The sequence below is a fragment of the Rattus norvegicus genome, chromosome 3, assembly GCF_036323735.1.
Source record: "Rattus norvegicus strain BN/NHsdMcwi chromosome 3, GRCr8, whole genome shotgun sequence".
NCBI lineage: Eukaryota > Metazoa > Chordata > Mammalia > Rodentia > Muridae > Rattus > Rattus norvegicus.
In genome coordinates, this window is record NC_086021.1 from 26,874,711 (window position 1) to 26,887,870 (window position 13,160).

Below are 13,160 nucleotides of genomic sequence, written 5' to 3' on the forward strand. Positions count from 1 at the left end.
ATATAAGATTAAGTAAGTTAAAAATCCCAGTATGGAGGGATTCCTGAGTTTACATCCTTAGGTAAGGATCCATTGGCAGTTGATAATTGTTGGAAAGATGGAGAGAGTCACTTTTCTTTAGGAGTGTGACTATTGGTGGGTTTCACAGGCCTTAGTAGATGACATATGCCCATGTGCATAGGGGCTGCACTAATTATAATCACTGGGTTCAAAGAAATAATCATAAAAGGAGGACGTGAAACTGGACTGATATGTGATGGAAAGTCCTGGGGCTGCATTGCAGGGGGTAGTGAAAATACATATTATTAAGCTACATTGCATAAAATATGAAAACTTCAAAGAATAAATAAAAGAGAAGAAAACCTCAATGTTTACCAAAGGAAAAATATAAGAATTTATGAAATGCATCATCTACAACAGACATGAAATTAAAAATTATTGATACAGTAATATATGATATTCTTATGAGCAGGTATGCATGTTTATGAAGATTTACAAACTGTATGTATGTATGTATGTATGTATGTATGTACGTACGTATGTATGTATGTACGGTGTGAGTGTACATCATATGCTTATGTAGTTGGAACTGTATACGTAGAAATGTACATGGTATAAGTCTATGCTATATGAGTTTAGTGTTCTATAGTGCATATATTTGTTCCTATGTGTGTATGCCTGTACACATGTGAATATATATGTGCTTAAGGCTGTGTGTTAGAGGGTTTGTATGTGTGAAAAGTCTGTTCCCTTTTTCTCTTAGCACTTGCTTAGAAGTCTTCAGTCCTTGGCCTCCCACAGGCAAAAAAAAAAAAAAAAAAAACGTGGGAGTACAGACTGTTTCTTCTGCCGCTTCTACAGTATCTCACGTATCTCTTATTTCCTGCAGTCTACCCGTGTAGGAGTTTCTCAGTCAGAGGAACAGAGTTTGTACTCTCCTTGGAAGACAGGAAGGACAGAGACAGACGTTGATGGATAGCTTTCCAGGTGAGACTCTGCTGCTTCTGCCTCCATCTAAGTGCTGTTCTGGTGAGATAATTTTTCCATCAGCCTCCATGACTCTTTTCTGATATACAGATCTGTTTGTGCTTACACAGAACTCTAAAAGTATACCCTTTCCTTCGCTCTTTGCCATTCAAAGAAGAGAACTAAGATCCAGGCAGCAGCTTGCATTTCTACATTTAAGTAGCCAGAATACTGTAGGCCCCTAGGAGACCCAAGGGAAAAAATAACAAATCATTGTCCATAAAGCTCTCAACAAATACAGATAAAATGCTAGGAAGAGTGAGCAGGTTAGATCTTTAAGGGCTTACTGGGAACGGGTTTGGGAGTCAAACTGTTCCCAGTTCTATTTTATGACTTTAACTTGCAGCAAAAATTTAGCTACTTGCTATGGATCTTTAAAATTGCTTTCTTTTTCTGGCCCTCTGTCCTCGTCTAAAACTATTTCTCTGGTGAAAATTTATACCTATTATTTTAAAGAGTCTTTGACAACAGAATTTCTATTTCAATAATTAAAATGAATCTATTTTATGAACATACTGCTTTTATAACACTTATTACAATTGATTGTATCTGTTGCTTACTGAAGACTATAAGGTTATAGTTTGCCATTTTATCCTTTGTTTTCTCAACATTAATACAATGTTTGTCACGCAATAAGGATTTGATAAATGCTTCTTGGCTTGTTGGAATCCGATAGCATCCAGGACTAAAAAGTACCTTGTATGCTTTATGGAGTCCTATTTTAAAAGGAAGTTCTTCCCACAGGAGAAACTTAATGTATCAAGGCTTTTAGGCTTTTAGTATCTAATTATGAATAATTATAAAACTATGGAAAAGCTATTGTTACATTTTATTGATAATATTGTGTAATCCAACATAATAAATCCTCATAATGAGTAGTCACTTTCTTGGTATTGTTCCTTTATAGATCCCTGACTTATACAATAGCATTTGCTTGTAAACTGACTCTGTGTTTTGGAAAGAAATCATACACTTTTTTTTTTACCAGCTTATATTATATTTGGATTGACATAGAGAAGGAAGCATAAATTATTGGGTATAACAAATAATTCCAAATATTTAAAACTGTAGTATTTATGACAACTGATTTTGAAAATCTAAGTATAAAGGAAATTCTGGCAATGAGGTCACCAGAAATGTTCACATTTATTGATGTATTTGTTTGATAATTAGTTGGGGGAAAAAAGCTAGTTAACAATATACAATTGACTTACTTTACGGGAGAAAAATTATTTTTTTTAAAAAAATTCCGTTTTCTGTAATCAGAAGGAATGGATTTAAAATGCTGACATTTGCTTTAAAATATTCTTTTTTTTTATTAACTTGAGTATTTCTTATTTACATTTCGAATGTTATTCCCTTTCCCGGTTTCCGGGCAAACATCCCCCTAATCCCTCCTCCTCCCCTTCTTTATGGGTGTTCCCCTCCCCCTACATATACAGCCACCCAATTAGACAAGATGGATGAAGCAAAGAAGTGCAGGCTGATAGGAGCCGGATGTAGATCTCTCCTGAGAGACACAGCCAGAATACAGCAAATACAGAGGCGAATGCCAGCAGCAAACCACTGAACTGAGAATAGGACCCCCGTTGAAGGAATCAGAGAAAGAACTGGAAGAGCTTGAAGGGGCTCGAGACCCCTTATGAATAACAATGCCAAGCAACCAGAGCTTCCAGGGACTAAGCCACTACCTAAAGACTATACATGGTCTGACCCTGGACTCTGACCTCATAGGAAGCAATGAATATCCTAGTAAGATCACCAGTGTAAGTGAAAGCCCTTGGTCCTGCTAAGACTGAACCCCCAGTGAACTAGATTGTTGGGGGGAGGGTGGCAATGTGGAGAGAGTGGGGAGGGGAACACCCATACACTTTTTTTGAAAGTGAAATTAAACTCAGAAATCTTCAATGAGGCCAACAAAGACATGTTACTGGGATACAGAGGTAAGGGAAAGATAAACTTTAAAGTTCCATAGTACCTCATTTCTGCTGAATATAAGAAGCAGTCTGGAGTTTCTAGAAGGCCAGTAACCAGAGATTGGATAGCCCAAAGATGTAGATTATAACCAAACACCACAGGCAAAATAATAATAATAATAAGAAGAAGAATATAATAATAATGATTATAAGTCAATGAAATGATCCCTAATGATGCTCTACTATATTTTTATAGATGAGAGCCTAGCATAATTGTCATCACAGTGGTTTCATCCAGCAATTGATGGGAGCCACTAGAAAGACCCACAGCCAAGTATTAGGTAAAGCTTGGGGGACCCTGAAGAAGATGAGAAAGAATGTAGTAGCCAGAGGGATTGAATATACTACAAGAAAACCCAAAGATTCAACTGTCAACTAACCAGTACTCATAGGGCCTCACAAAGACAGCCAACAATTGGGGAGCTTGTATGGGTCTGACCTAGGTCTGTCCTCTACATGTGTTATGGATGTGTAGTTTGGTGGTCTTGTAGAAGATCTACCACTAAAAGTAAACTCTTTGACTCTTTTGCCTGCTTTGGGGACATTTTCCTCCCAGTGGATTGCCTCATCCAGCCTTAATGTGATAGGATGTGGCTACTCTTACTACAAATTGATATGATATGTTTCCTTGATATCCCTGTGAAGGCTGCCCTTTTCTGAAGAGAAATAGAAGAGGAATGGATCTGAAGAAGTGGGGAGGTGAGAAGGAGGGACTGGGAGAAAACTAAGAAGGGAAAAGTGGTCAAGATGCAATATATGAAAGAAGAATAGATATTTAAAAATAAAAAAAAATTCTTACTCTCTGGAACTTTTATGAACATTTCAGACAAATGGCAGGATCAGAGGTGACTGCCAAGAAGAGAGTGATCCATACATTGCCCTTGGTCTTTTATACATACAAAGAGATCTCTAAAGTCAGTAAATGTTGTTAATGCTGCTGTTGGCTCATGCTTTGACAAAGCCTCATAAATACAATCCAGACCTAATGTCTTATTTTTTCTGCTTTCATCAAAGGTTCAACCTCTCTTGGCTTCAGTTTCTTGTCTAATAAAGCATGTAAAACTTTAATAAAAGGAGCTAATTTGGAAATAGTATCCTTTTATAAGGCTTAAAATGGACATAAAATGAATACAATAAATTTGTAGTTTGGTTTCTTTTTCTGCAGGTTGAGAATATTTAGCTGCCTGCATATAACTTATACTGTATTTGTACATATTTTGCCTCTTTGGTATTAGGTGAATAATATGAAAATTGTCTTCATTTTGCATTTTAAAAAAGTATAAAAGAAAAAAGAAAAATGTGCAGAAAGTTAAAAAAAACATGTTGAAGATCACATAGTAAAAATAGACTGTGAATCCAAATCCAAGGGTTCCAAGAACAAAATCATTTTCTTTAGTACTATTATTTTTAAATGACTTGCTAGTTTGTATGGTTCCAAGGGACCATTTGGTCTGAACAATAGTTGACCCATAATACTTTGTCTTTCAGTGTACTGTTATCACAGCTATCTTAACATCAGGTTTATAAGCTAGTAATTTAAAATGTAGTAATAAATTATTATTAATAATATTAATTAGTATTATCATAAACTTAGTTTTATCTTATTTTAATTTGCTTTTACTCATTTTAATCATCTACCTTTTCCCTCTGATATTTTAAATTAAAAGCACTTGAATATTCTGTTTAAATTTCTTCTTGCTAAAAATTAATGCTGTATCCACATGCAGATGTGTATATATATATAAGTTTATAGATTTGTGCAAATAGTAAAACAAGGCAAAAAATTTAAATCTAGGAGCAATTATACCAAGTTATTCATTTTTTAAAAAATATGTAATATACTCTTAAGATGGAATCTAGTACCACTATAAAGAAAATCAAGAGCATAAATGAATCTTAAAAGAATCAACGATAATCGAAAACAATTAGAAACAAAAGAATATACGGTGTATAAAGGTTGACTACTAGGAGCTATATGGCTCAGTGTTTAAGATCAATGGCTTCTTTTTCAGAGGACCCAGATTCAGTATCAAAATTGTGTCTTCCAAGCATGTAATGACAAAGGGAATCTGGTATCCTCTACAGGCAAACACTCATATAGACAAAATAAATAAATTAAATTAAGTCTAAAAATGGAAAGTTATATGACTTGTAGAACTGTAGTTTGTAGTCCAAATAATCCATGAAAACAGAAAACAATTCAGTGGCTGTTTATGGCTAGAAGTTGAAGTGTTAAGATACCTTGACTTTTACAAAACCAGAGGATTTTTGAAGAATAACGAAAATATTCATGTCTTAATTTTGATGCAAGTGATTCTACATATATGCATTTGTGAAAACGCATTGAATAATATAATTCAAAATGGATATATTTACACTTTAATTATACATCAATGAAATTAATTCTTTAAATTGTCTAGAGAGCCAACACACTCCTAAGCAAAAAGAATCATGTTAGAAAGATTATCATGCCCAATTTCAAGATGTATTTCAGAGAGTAACAAAAGCACCATGGTAATGGCACAAAAACAGATACAGTCCATAAGTAGACTAAGTGGGTGAGTTTCAAAGAGATTGAGGCTTTGCTTAATGATGTCACAAATTTAAACTTACTTGGTACAATTTTAGTCAGTCCTCTAAATTATTCAGACTAAGTGTGACTCAACCAGAACACAAAAACCAAGTGGGAAATTGCCCTATAGAAGAGATTATTTCGGATTCTCCTACGACTTGTCCTCCACCTTCATCAGAATCCTGAACCCTATAGACCAGAGTTGACTCAGACAGATGCAGACACCCACAGCCAAACAGTGGCCAGAGCTTGGGGACTCTGATGGAAGAGTAGGAGTAAGAATTTCTGGGCCCTGCATGGATAAGAACTTCACAAGAAGAACAGGAACTCCGCAGGAAGACCAACAGAGTCAGCCAATCTGGACTGTTGGGGTTTCTCAGAGATCGATTGACCAATCAAAGAACATAGACAAGGTGGAACTAGGCCTCCCTGCACATATGTAGCAGACATGCAGCTTGGTCTTAATGTGGGCCCCGAACAACTAAAGCTGTTGCCTATATGTAGGATATTTTCTTCTAATTGGGCTGCCTAATCTGTCCTCAATGGGAGAAAAGGCATCTAGCCTCTCAGACTTGAAGTGCCAGGGTGAAGGGATTACCAAGGGGGCCCCACCCACTCAAAGGAGATGGAGTGAGGGGAGGGGTAATGATTTTGGGGACTGACTGGAAGGGGGCAGTGAGCAGGATGTAAAGTGAATAAGTAAAAGAATAAAATAAAAAGTTCTAAAAAACGATAATTTTCTAATATTTTATCGAAATGTAAATAATGGAAGGAACCTTAATATTTGAAGACAGTATGCAATAGCATCTGGAATTCACAAAAAATGGTTGATTATTATAATTTGTATTACTTAAAACAGTTTGTAAATTTAAACATATTTTATTATATTCTTCCTCTCTCATAAGTCCTTCTAGATCTTCTGTTTCTTCCCAACTTCCCAACTCTAACTTTTTTCTTAAAACACTAAAAAAAAAAAAAAAAATCCAATACAGGACCTGGAGAGATGGCTCAGTGGTTAAGAGCACTGACTGCTTTTCCAGAGGTACTGAGTTAAAATCCCAGCAACCACACGGTGGCTCACAACCATCTTTAATGAGATCTGATGCCCTCGTCTGGTGTGTTTGAAGACATCTACAGTGTACTTACATATAATAGATAAATAAATCTTAAAAAGAATAAAATACAACAAAGAAAAAAAATCACCAAACTATAACCAAGTAAAAGCACATACACAAATACACACTCACAACAAAAAACAAATAAAAACAAAAACAAAAAACTGTGAAGTCCATTGACAGTCAGCTACTCCTGTACATAGAACCTTCCTAGAGTGGTTGATATCCATAGTGTCATTCCAGTGGAGAAAACTCATTTTTCTTCTCCTAGCAGGTATAAATGACAATTCAGTTGTTAACTTTTATCCTAGTTGTTAGATTTTCATTCACTCATTTACTATTTTCATTCACTCATTTATTCATTGCTGCTCTCCATAATAGCCATACATTGAAATCAGCTTAGATTCCTTCAAAAGAATTGATAAAGAAAATGTGGTCCATTTACACAATGAAGTGTTTGTTACTCAGACTTTAAAAAATATACCATCATGAAATTTGCAGACAAATAAGTGCAACTAGAAAAAAATAAATCATGAGGTATCCAGACCCATAAAGACACGTATGACCAGTATCTTGTTCAACCATCACCATAATAATGATTTATTTTTAAATAATTCACACAAACCTTTTGGTATAGTATCTGGAACACAATGGAAGCTAGTAAAACTTTACTAGAAGAATAGGAGTGGAGAGCAAGAGAGAGGAAGCAAATGAAGAAAACCCAAAAGATGCCCCAACATATAAAAAAGACACATGCTCCACTATGTTCATCGCAGTCTTATTTATAATAGCCAGAAGCTGGAAAGAACCCAGATGCCCTTCAACAGAGGAATGGATACAGAAAATGTGGTACATCTACACAATGGAATATTACTCAGCTATCAAAAACAATGACTTTATGAAATTCATAGGCAAATGGTCGGAACTGGAAAATATCATCCTGAGTGAGGTAACCCAATCACAGAAAAACACACATGGTATGCACTCATTGATAAGTGGCTATTAGCCCAAATGCTTGAATTACCCTAGATGCCTAGAACAAATGAAACTCAAGACGGATGATCAAAATGTGAATGCTTCACTCCTTCTTTAAAAGGGGAACAAGAATACCCTTGGCAGGGAATAGAGAGGCAAAGATTAAAACAGACACAGAAGGAACACCCATTCAGAGCCTGCCCCACATGTGGCCCATGCATATACAGCCATCCAATTAAACAAGATGGATGAAGCAAAGAAGTGTAGGCTGATAGGAGCCAGATGTAGATCTCTCCCGAGAGACACAGCCAGAATACAGCAAACATAGAGGCGTATGCCAGCAGCAAACCACTGATTTGAGAATAGGACCCCCGTTGAAGGAATCAGAGAAAGAACTGGAAGAGCTTGAAGGGGCTCGAGACCCCATATGTACAACAATGCCAAGCAACCAGAGCTTCCAGGGACTAAGCCACTACCTAAAGACTATACATGGTCTGACCCTGGACTCTGACCTCATAGGTAGCAATGAATATACTAGTAAGAGCACCAGTGGAAGGGGAAGCCCTGGGTCCTGCTAAGACTGAACCCCCAGTGAACTAGATTGTTGGGGGGAGGGCGGCAAGGCGGGGGAGGGTAGGAGGGGAATACCCATAAAGAAGGGGAGGGGGGAGGGAGATGTTTGCCTGGAAACCGGGAAAGGGAATAACACTCGAAATGTATATGAGAAATACTAAAGTTAATTAAAAAAAAAAAAAAAAGGTTAGCTAAATTTATATACCTGAAGACAAAACGGGTTGGTAAAAATAATCCAATAAGAAAAAAACATGAATTTTTCCACATCTTTCAACCACCTCTGCAAATAAACCAGTGAATTAAACAGACACTGAACTTGGATTTTTAAACCTTGTAATTATGAACATAATACGTTAAAACACCTATGTGAAGCATAATTCTATCTGTTGTTTTCTCTATAAAGTCTGAAGGAAGATGAAGTAGAATGGTTAGGCTGCTTTGCATTTGGCTTGCCCTTCTCTGCACTTTGGGAACAGAAACAGATTGTGATTATTAGGTACATGTTCCATTGAAGAATGATCAATGCACGTCACCTCTAAAGCAGAGCCTGAGTGAAAGAAGATAATTTTCACGCAAGATAATGGCAAGCTTGAATTGGACCTATGCTATTAGAATGTAGAAGAGTACATCTTCTTAAATGAGGAAAAAAAATCAATCTGATAAGTACATTCTTTTAGCCTGGGTCTGAGAGTTGACAACATAGAAGTTTGCATTTTCAAATGATCTTTTCTGGTTTAGATTCTTATCGGTGTTCTTTGTATCTTTTCTTAGAAAGTAGCTAGAAATTGACTTCTTTTCTCTAAGCCAGAATAACTGAGCATTACAAAGGGTTTTGGCCCTCAGACAAGAAGACTCATCCTTTACTTGTGATAAATAATATTAAAAATCAAGGAGGTAGTTGAACTGCCCAAAATTCACAGATTTTATGAATATCTCACCTATGAGACCTTCCCTGTTGATTAACTACAATAATGAATCTTCTCCATTTATATTTTTCTTTAGAGATTTTTTCCCCCTGGGGTAAAGTGCTTCCTGTGGGAGACTGAAAAGCTGCCAAGGATCGTCCATCTGGCAGAGAATAGATTGTTTGTTGGAGAGATGCCAGTTGTCCCCAGTTGTACACTAGTAGAAAGCTTATTTGAGGGACAGTCCAAATATTCAACTTCTTTCTCAATTTTATAGAAGACAAAAGCTTTCTATAAGCTTGATCTCAGAGTCTGGAGATTATTCAACCTGAGTGAAGCCTATCCTGAGTACCAAGCCCCTGGCAAGGAAATGAGTTGATGCAAAGGTTTATGGCAAGTGAGAAATCTTGATGTTATATTTGATTACATTTGTCTGGCCTTGAACAGTCTGAAGAGATAGAGGAGTCATTTCTGTTATATTCATTTAATTTGCTTAAAAAACGAAAATTGTATCAGTTTGCACTTATACTTAAGAGCATCCACATTCATAATCAATTTAAAGAGGAAATGAGCCCAGATTATTTTAGCATTTACAAGGAAAGCTAATTGGATTCATTTAGACTGAAATTGAAAATACAGAGAAATCTGATATATTTTTAATTTCCTACATCTTAAAGGCAGTACTAGTCATTTTATCTTTGTGAAGCAATGAGTTTTAGACTTAAAATATTTGAAACTGGAGTTGCCGATGAAATGGATATTTTCTCCATTAGCTTTTCAGGGAAGCATTCAGTAAAGCTAGCTAATAAGAGCAGCTCCAAGTGAGCTCTACCTGCATGTTAGGAATGGTGATGAAAGGAAGAGGAGGTTGACTAGGATACACAAGGTCTGCTTTTCTCCAACTCTGTACGTATGTTCTATTCAAGTTCGTACCTCCTCTCCCTCTCTTTTTTTTTCCTGAAGGGGTATTATAAGTCATGCTGTCAGTAATCGATTATTTTAGAAGTCTCTGAGATATATGGAGGCAGAGGAAACATTTTTTTTTTTTTAGCTTATTTGTTCATCCCACTGCTTAGTCTGTTTTCTGCTTCCAAAGGAAAGTCATTTCCTTAACTCTCATGTTCTGAAATGAGGAATTCTGCCACCTGGAGAGGGTCTTCTCGCAGTCTCATAACACAGCAGAGGGTATCTAAACCAAAACAAGCATATCAGCTCAAACCCTTCCTCTGCTTCATACAAACACTGTCCATAGGGATGCCATCTACCTGACTTCATCTAATTCTAATGACTTCCCAATGGCCCCACCTCCTGTTTACTATTAACAATTACTTTAAGAGAATATGGTCAAATGATCACTGACTCAGAAACTGTAAGATCTGAATTAAAAGAGCAGGAAAAGCAATAGAGGAGAGATTTTTTTTTTAAAAAAGATATCAAAAGATCTTGGTGAGCTATTGAGAAAAGATTGGGAAAGGCCAGAGAGTATAAGAAAAAAATGAGAATGGACGACTCTTAGAACTCCATCTAATGTTTGAGTGTGAGTCTGTCTCTTTCCATTGGCTTCTGGGAGCCTCTCAGAGGACAGTTATGCTAGGCTACTGTCTGCAAGCAGAACAGAGTGTCATTAATAGTGACAGAGATTGGTTTTTCCCATGGGACGGGTCTCAATTTGCGGCAGTCATTGGTTGGCCATTCCTTCAGTCTCTGCTCTCCCTTTGTCCCTGTACATCTTGTAGGCAGGACAAATGTTGGGTTGAAGGTTTTATGGAGAGGTTGTTGTTCTTATCCCTCTTGGGAACCATTCCTGGCTACAGAAAGTGACTACAGCAGGATCCATGACTCCCGCTGCTGGAAGTCTGAGGTACAGTTGCCCCCATAGACCCTCTGGAATCTCTCCTCAAAGGTCTCTAGCATGTTCTAGAGATTTCCCAACCATCCTGCACACCCGCAAATCTACCTTCTCTCTCCCCTGCCCTCCATACATATGATCTACCCCTATTTCCCCTGCTCCTGGATGCACTCTCCACCCACTCTACCTCACAGTTAGTTCCCTCCTTCCATCCACCTCTAATTTGTTTCCTTTTCTGAGAAAGATCAATTATCCTCCCTTGGCCCCTTGTGATAGTTTATATATGCTTGGCTCAGAGAGTAGCTCTATTAGGAGGAATACCCTTGTTGGAGTAGGTGTGGCCTTGTTGAAGTAGGTGTGTCACTGTGGGAGTGGGCTTTAAGACCCTCGTCCTAGCTGCCTGGAAGAAAGTCTTCTCTTGTAACTTCATAACAGAATGTAAAAGTCTCAACTAATCCTATACCATTCCTGCCTGGATGCATTCTCCTACCACCCCGCACTGAACCTCTGAACCTGTAAGCTAGTTCCAATTAAATGGTGTTCTTATAAGAGTTGTCTTGATTATGGTGTCTATTCAGAGCAGTAAAACCTTAACTAAGAAGTTGTTACCAGGACCTGTGATATTGCTGTGACAGACCTGAATTCACTTCTGTTTTGAAGCATGGATTTGGGGACTTTGGATATGGTAGGCAGTGGAATGCTTTAAGTGGGGTATAATCAGCCATCCTGGTAGGAATGTGGAGGTCTTTGTTGTTGACAGTGATTTGAATTGTGCAGATCTGGCAGAAGATGATTCAGTGGAGAAGAATTTCAGTATGGGGCTTAGATACTGTGTTGTGGTATTTTGGTGAAGAATGTGGCTGTTTTTTGCTGATGAACAAAGAGTCTGCCTGGGGCAGAAGAGATTTGGATTAATTGCTTTGACAAAGGAAGTCTCAAAACAGCCTGGTATAAATTCTGTTGTGTGGTTACTAAAATTCACTCTTATGAAGAACATTTTGAACAAGTAGAGCAAGCTTGGAAAGGAAAAATATAAAAAATGTGGTTTGAGTATTAAAGGGGCACCAGGAAGTGAAATTGAATAAAGAGAGTGATGACCTCTGGGCAAGATTTCACCCAGCTAAATTTAGGTCTAGGCACTGTAGTAGTACAAGTCTTTAATCCCGTAAGGCAAAGACAAGCAGATCTCTAAATTCAAGGACAGCCTGGGACAGAGCAGGTTTTAGGTGAGAAAAAGCTTAAGTCTAGACATAGTGGTACACACCTTTAATCCAGCATTCAGGAGACAGAGCCATGCAGATCTCTGGAGTTCAAGGTCAATATACAGAGCCAGTTCCAGGACAGCCATGCTTAGGCAGTGAAGAAATTGGAAAACAGAAAGCTTGTGATAATGTAATAGTACAAGGGGAGCAGAACTCAGCAGCTTCAACCATGTGACACTGGCTTTAGAGTCAAGAATAAAAGGGACTACTGGGACAATTGACACTGCATAGCCAGAACTAAGAAGTTAGCTGTGATTGAAAAGAGACCAACATCAATGAGGTGAAATCTTCTGGGAAATGTTTTCTGAAAGTACAAAGAAACTATGTTCCAAAGGTTGCCAAGGTTGTACCTCACCCTGAAGCTGAACTTGGTAATATGTAAGACTGACCCAGGTGGTACTGGTGTTGAAGGTATGAAAGGATCATGGAGAGAAGCTAAAACTTGGTACTGTGAGAGACCAGGAAAGGTCTTTGGTGAAGGTGCAGCCTCACTTGCAGTTAAACATTACAGACTGAAGGGATCATGCAAAAGTTGAGGCTTGTCACTATATAGAGAGCCTATGAGAGGCTATTGGTAAAGCCTAGTTGTAGAGGAAGATCCAAGGATATTGGAGATGCCAGTACCATGGGATGATCACCAAGAATAGCAGCAGCAGTAGATTAGAGTCAATCAGACCCTAGAGTGCTATAGAGGGCAGAGCTGAAGAAGTGACCGAAGCCCTTTAAAGGAGCCCAGATCATGTGTGGATCTCAGACATTGAAACAAGAAGCTATAATGTTGAAGTTGCCTTGGAGACACCAAAATGGGTCTGTAAGCACACCATAGCTTCAGTAATAGTATCAGGCTAGACCCCAAGTTGGGCTGGACACTGCCTTTCCTTCAGTTTCTTCTCTGTTTTGTCTCTGC

General features: G+C 37.7%; 1 long non-coding RNA gene across 3 annotated transcripts in view; it reads left to right on the forward strand.

The window, feature by feature from the left end:
* Nucleotides 1-848: 848 nt before the first annotated feature.
* Nucleotides 849-13,160, forward strand: part of LOC134486056 (uncharacterized) — a 176,293-nt gene continuing 163,981 nt past the window's right edge. For 2 of the 3 annotated variants that reach the window (XR_010064729.1, XR_010064731.1), the window contains exon 1: nt 849-987. This is a non-coding gene — a long non-coding RNA (uncharacterized LOC134486056). Of the gene's footprint in view, nt 1,030-13,160 lie in introns of all 3 variants that reach the window. The other variant, XR_010064730.1, reaches the window with a different exon arrangement.